Raw genomic sequence first — 7,544 nt, 5'->3', positions numbered from 1 at the left:
CATCTCTCTCCCCACATCCACCACTGCTGGCGGCTCACCTCCACCTGCGCAACGCTACGCGCTGTTCACATCCAGCTGCCGCTGCCCAACACTACGATGGCGAGTATTGCAACAATGCCAACCAGCCACAGACTGCACACAGCACAGCCAGTGATTTTCATACAGAGCGCTACGTGGCGTTACCAATAAGAAAACCTAAACAGCCTACTTACATAGCCCCCATGCTCCCCACAAAAAATTTCACAAATTGTTTTGGGCACTGGCCAATACAGATTTGAATAAATTTTTCATAATTACAGTAAGAAAGATATCAAATGCACACACTAATGCCTTTTTTCCAGGCGTCTGTCGCGCAGCGGGGTGCCCACGACGCATTACATGAAGGTGGTCACTTAGCTTTCTTACCGAAATATTTACAACACCAGTTTCCAATACAGTGGCAGTCTAATGTACAAAATTTCACGGGTCGAGAATTTGCGTTGCAAATGTGTAGAAACAAAATCTTATGAATATAACAGTGTCCAAAAAATTTTCGCCGGCATTGTGATACATTCACGCATTTACACACATTTCATAACTCTTAAAGTACGATTCTTGGTTTCCAACATCCTTTTTCACAAGTCAGAGTCCTAACCACTATTCATTACTCCTTACCTTATTACACATATACATATTCGTCGACACGTCAATCTTGCGACGACACTTCAATATTTCATCGTAATAAATACACAGCATTATCAAATTTCTCATATAGCTTCAGATTATTGATCATAAACATACCTCAACAGCATAATACACATGGTCGTCGTAAAAATAACATCATAATACCTCAGTCAAATCTCAAAAACGTCGTAGCTTTCTGCAATTATTTCAAAACCTAAAAAAATTCTCTGTTCATTTAAATAGTGTCATCTACCTCAAATGTACTAGAAAAACCATGATCCCATATCAAATATATCATTCAAAGCTCTCATAGTATCACAATGGTTCCGAAAAAATATGAACAGTTCACAAAGTACAGACAAAATACAATGTCATAAGTGTGAAGTTATCCAACTGTGTAATTGCGTAAACATGTCACTGATGTAGTAAAAAATATGTTTGTTTCTCTGTTAGATAATCAGATAGCTGTGTAATTCTGTGTTAGAGAAATATGTTACCGATGTGTAAAGTTGTATAAGCAAATACCATATTAGCTAGGGCTCCTTGTGCTTGCTACACACATGGTACACAAAGTAAGCGTGTACCCCCCTGAGGATTAATGTAATTATACCCTCAGGTGTTACAGATTACAGCAATGGAATGAAATGTATCACGGAAAACCTTTGTATCATTGTAATTCAAAAATCTTTAAAAATGAATGTTTTAAGTACAAAATTAATCACTGAAATGCGTGTCCTGTAGCGCTAAATGTGCGTCTTGCTGTAAGATAATCTCTGTGGAAGTGTCGTAGTTATTGTCCTCCGAAAGCTAAGTTCTGCAGAAGTCAATGTACTGACCTCATCATAAACAAAGTGAAATGCTTTGCGTATAGATATCGCAGTTATTATGCTTATTGCCATGATGAAGAAAGTACTATAATGTAACGTATTGTTGTGCTACGAAAAAGGCTGTCTCATTGTAGTTATACCACAAAAGTTACTACTAAAACATGTTTTACTTTCCAGAAGAATTCAGAAAACCTGTGCAGATATAAAACAGATACACCGCGAAAACAACATTGTAAATTGTCACTCATTAGTAGCGTCGTAATAAAATCGTGTAGCTGTCCCATAAACTAACCACTGTTTCGTCTGGTATCTCACAGAAAGTGCTTTAAATTCAGAATGTATTTTCAAGTAAACCAAAATGTTGCATTAAAATCTCATTAGCAGTACCAGTATATGTTCTAAGTATGTAAGCCTTATAGTCGTTACGTAATCGTGCAACTAACAAGCAAGAATGTACACACGCAATAACACTGTGACGTCTGTTCACTATAACAATGCATTCGGAATTTCTGTTTCAATAAGTTCTCTTGGTTCTTGACTGGATATTTAACTTCAAACATTGTTGCATGTTAACAGATTCTAAGTCTGACAAGCATACTAGTAGCGTGAAGTGAAAATTTTTATGGCAAAGACTAAGTTAAAAAACAGATTATCTTTCAATAAACGGTTTTACATGTGAAATGTGGTGCAATCCTTTACTCTTCACAGTACTCAGAGTTTCAACTTGAACGTAATTATCATGCGGTATACGTCGGTAAAGAATACTGGAATTTTTCTCAAGGTTAGCTATGTTATTTTTCTCCCAGCCAGCCGGCGAACGTGGCTGCCTGCGGTGCAAGTCACTGTCTGTCCCTTTGTTGGCGCGCGTCGTTATTGGGATTAGGAGGCCTAACTTCTACAAATTCACCTTGTCGAGAGTGCCCTACTTTATTTGAATCTCGCCAGTTCGGATGCAATTCAAGTCTGTCGTTACGATTATATCGTCTGTCGTCATGTCGGTAGATTCCGTAGTTTCTTCCTTGTCCGTCACGTGGTGGAGAACTTCTCCCTGAATCGTAACTGCGCGCTGAACTGTTGCGTCTGAAATTATTCTGTCTCCCTTGATAATAATAGTTCTGGTTACCATATTGTCTGTTTCTATGATTATCTCTGTCATATTCATTACTACGGAAATGCGATCTTTCTCTGTAACTATTACACTTGTGCCAACGGTTGTCATACGGGTGATGTCTATTTTGGTCACGATTTGTGTTGTGAGAATAGCCTTGTCGTGTCCAGTTATTATTTCTTTTATCGCGGAATAGCGACGGATGTGACCTGTAATTGTTGTGTTCCTGTTTTCGCGTTCCGCGATTGTCAGTGTCAATTTCTAATTCTTATAAGAGTCCCTGAAAAGCTTCAATGTCGTCTTTGCAACGTCCTGCGAAAATAATATGCCGTAAATGTTCAGGTAATTTGATTAAGCAAATGCGGATGAGTTCTGAGGGGCTGTATGGGTTTGACAGGTACTGATTCATGTGCAACATGTCTTCAAAATATTTCACAAGACTGGAAAATTCAGATTGTTCGAAATGTTTCATCATTATGATGCTATGTTTTACTCGGTCTTGTGTAGTTTGAGACCAATAAGCTGAGAGGAAGGCGTGATAAAATTCTCCTTCACTGTGGCAATCGTGAATGACTGATCGCATTCTTACGCTTGGTTCATTCTCTAAATAGCCACACATATATTCTAACCTGTGCTCCAATGACCAGTTGGGAGGAAAACAATGAGAGAATTGATGGAGCCACGCTTGTGGATGAATGTCGTTGCCAGAATTCTTAAATGTTTTAAATTTACGTGTAGTAATGAACAGCTTATAGTCAAAATCATCACGTCGGCGAGTCGCATATCGGTCATTGTTACGTCGTTTCGGCGGTTCCATTTCAAAATTCGGTGCACCTTGCCAATTTCTTTCATAATTTCCGAAATGTCCTGTGTTATTATTTTGTGGTTGTTCCGTATTTCGATGTCCCTCTTCCCGTACTGGAGCGCGAGTGTCCTCTGAAATATGTAATTCTTGTATTACTTGTGCCAACTGATCTTGTACTTCCCGGATATCTCTTTTATACTGTGTATTGATTTGATTTTGATTTTGTTTGAATTTCTTAATTTGTTCATACTCTTCTGTGTCAGTGATGGCTACAGGTCTTGTGTCATTCAGATCAACATCTACCTTTCTAGATAAGTTAGAGAACTGATCCGAAAGTTCGGCTACTTTCTCCGATAGTGTACTTATTTCCTCAGTGTGTTTTTCTGAACCAAGTTTCATAGTATCTACTGTGTCCGTTAAGTTTTCCTGAGTTTTTGCAAGTTGCGTAACCGAATCGGTAGATGCAACTGAGTCAATTTTAGCTTGCAAGGTGTCGTGATTTTCATGAACAGTGGTTTGCAGTTCTTTTACGGCTGCTTCGTGATTCTGTAATGCATTTTTATGCCGCGAAAAAGTAGGTTGAAAATGCTCACAAATTTGTGTTTTTACTTCATTACAGACTTTTTGACATTTCGATTCAATGTTATGTAACTCAGTAGTTAAATCTTCACGTGTTTGTTCAAGTGTGGTGTTTTAACTTTTGAAGCTTTTGCTGTGTTTGTCTCTGATTTTGTTCCATTGTGTCTAACTGTTGCTGTGTTTGTCTCTGATTTTGTTCCATTGTGTCTAACTTTTGAAGATTTTGTTCCATTGTGTCTAACTTTTGAAACTTTTGTCCCATTTGTTGCATTAATTGTAATAACAATGCACTGGTGTCTGAAACATGTTCCTCAGTGCTATTCGGCAATGCATTTGAACCGGAAATATTCGCAGTTTGAAAAGCAGAAAATGTGTCTTGACTTATTTGAGAAAACGGTGAGGACACAAAACCCGAATCTACAGTATTTGCAAGATTGTGTCCTGTCATTTCGGATTCCTGAGGCAAGCTGTTGCCGACCGATCGATCGATAATGCTTCCCTGTTCACTAATTGTTTCACTGTCTACACCATTGTTTGCAGCCCGCTCCATTTCCCTATGTACAATTACCAAATTACTACTTTGAACATTAGTTAATTCATTACTCGGTGGCGCTAACACACTGCTTTCGTCTTCACTGTCATTTCTCAGTTTACTTTGGAGCCTAGTATTATGTTTTTCACACGCCATTATTGTCACAATATTTCACACGATAACACAGAAAAGCACAATTTGGAGAGCAAAAATAAGAGAACACATTAACGTAGCACTGAAAATAATATCTCGTTAATTGCAAGCGCAGCTGCGAAATACTTGGTGCAAATCTACATGCATGCCACAACTGTTTTACTGTACAACAATGAAAAACTACAACTACAAAGGAAATTCTCTTTATAATTACGAGCTAGCAATAAACAAAAGCTACAGTAATTACACAAACTACAAGAAAAAAATCGGAAGATTCCAGAGAGGTATCCTCGGCTAAGGGTCGACATATGAAACGTCCCCATAGAAAAATTATACAAGACTGTGCTTAAACTGACACACAATATTTTTAGCGCAACGCAATCTGACTTTCAAAAATCCCTACAAAAGAATGGCCCTGACTAACATTTATACGTTTCACAAATCGCTTACCTCACAAAAATCTTGGTTACTCGAACTACTGCAATACAGCAAGCGCCACTACTGCCAGCTAAATAAAAGATTCAAACTACTGAAGGCACTAACTACTGATAGGCATAGTTAGCAAATGAAAGATTTTAATAGAGAACAAACAATGCATTTACCTTAATATCATCAAAAGTCATAATATATATAGCAGTTGATGACAACCAGTCTTACAAATTTCAAAACTCCGCCATCTCTCTCCCCACATCCACCACTGCTGGCGGCTCACCTCCACCTGCGCAACGCTACGCTCTGTTCACATCCAGCTGCCGCTGCCCAACACTACAATGGCGAGTATTGCAATAATGCCAATCAGCCACAGACTGCACACAGCACAGCCAGTGAATTTCATACAGAGCGCTACGTGGCGTTACCAATAAGAAAACCTAAACAGCCTACTTACACACTGCGCCGCCTCGCTCTGTGTTTGTCGGTGCTAATAGACAAGCTACACTACGTGAAATAATCGCAGAAATCAATGTGGGACGTATGGCCAACGTATCCGTTAGGACAGTGCGGCGAAATCTGGCATTAACGGGCTATGGCAGCGGATGGCCGACGCGAGTGCCTTTGCTAACAGCACGAAATGGCCTGCAGCGCCTCTCCTGGGCTCGTGATCCAACCGGTTGGATGCTAGACGACTGGAAAAACGTGATCTGGTTAGATGAGCCCTGATTTCAGTTGGTAATAGCTGATGCTAGGGTTCCAGTGCGGTGCAGACCCCACAAAGCCATGGATTCACGTTGTCAGCGAGACACTGTGTAAGCTGGTGGTGGCTCCGTAACGGCGTGGGCTGTGATTACGTGGAATGGACTGGGTCCTCTGATTATGGTTGGCTACTCGGAGACCATCTTCAGCCATTCATGAACTTCATATTCCCAAACAACGATGGAACTATTGTGCATGACAATACGCCATATCACCAGGCCACAATTGTTCGTAATTGTTTGAAGAACATTCTGGACAGTTCTAGAGAATCATTTGGCCACCCAGGTCGTTCAACATGAATCGCATCGATCAGGTATGGTACAGAATCGAGAGGTCACTTCGTTCACAAAATCCTGCACCGGCAACACTTTCGCAATAATGGACGGCTATGGAGCCAGCATGGCACATTATTTCTGCAGGGGACTTCCAACGACTTGTTCATCTGATGCCACGTCAAGTGGCTGCACTATACCGGGCAAAAGGAACTTCGGCACGATATTCAAATGGTTCAAATGGCTCTGAGCACTATGCGACTTAACTTCTGAGGTCATCAGTCGCCTAGAACTTAGAACTAATTAAACCTAACTAACCTAAGGACATCACACACATCCATGCCCGAGGCAGGATTCGAACCTACGACCGTAGCGGTCACGCGGTTCCAGACTGAAGCGCCGGCGGCACGATATTAGGTGGTGTTCCACAACTTTTGTCAGCTCAGTGCAATTCGAGTCGCCAACCAGCAGTTTCTCAAATCCACAACTCGTGGGTATATACGCTATCTGATCAGAAGAATGCAGACATTCCAATGTAATGCGGTACTGACGACTAGATCTCAAGACTGGCGGACCAGCCAGTACACAAGGAGGCACGGAGTAGTGTGTTACCAGAAGAGAAGCATTTACAGCAGATTTGCTCAGTCAGGAGTATTTAGTGACTATGTACATCGATAGCCTTTGGATATCACCTGAGTAACAAATCCACGAGGGAAATTTCAAGTCTTCTAAAGCTGCCCAAATCGACTGTCGGTGATCTGACTGTGAAGTGGAAACACGAAGGAAGAACCAAAGATAAACCATCACCAGGCCGACCTTATGCACGGACCGCCACGGACCATCGACTGTTGCAGAGGGCGGTTGTACAAAATCCCATGAAATCAGAGGAAGGAAGCACTCGTGAGCTGGAAAGTGATACCTGCAGTCCAGATGGCATAGTGACAGTGTGTGCAGAGTTTAAAAGAATTAAGTACAATGTTCGAACAGTTCCTCGTAAGCCACATGTTTCTGTAGATACACTTGATAGCCGGCCGGTGTGGCCGTGCGTTTCTAGGCGCTTCAGTCTGGAACTTCGTGACCGCTACGGTCGCAGGTTCGAATCCTGCCTCGGGCATGGATGTGTGTGATGTCCTTAGGTTTGTTAGGTTTAAGTAGTTCTAAGTTCTAGGGGACTGATGACCACAGATGTTAAGTCCCATAGTGCTCAGAGCCATTTGAACCATTTTTAGACACTTGATGTGGTGTAAAGGGCGACGCCAAGGGTAGTGAATCGCTGGATACGAGTGATTGGGAGTAATGAATGGCGCTATCCGTTGGATGGGTTACAGTTTGGCGAATGCCTGGAGAACAGCGTTACCTGCCAGCATGTGTACAGTCAGGAGTGAAGTACGGATTAGGTGACGTTACGGTATGG

The sequence above is a fragment of the Schistocerca americana genome, chromosome 6 (assembly GCF_021461395.2).
Source record: "Schistocerca americana isolate TAMUIC-IGC-003095 chromosome 6, iqSchAmer2.1, whole genome shotgun sequence".
NCBI classification, from domain to species: Eukaryota; Metazoa; Arthropoda; class Insecta; order Orthoptera; family Acrididae; genus Schistocerca; species Schistocerca americana.
The sequence above is the reverse complement of the archived record's forward strand: the minus strand, read 5'-3'. Positions refer to the sequence as shown.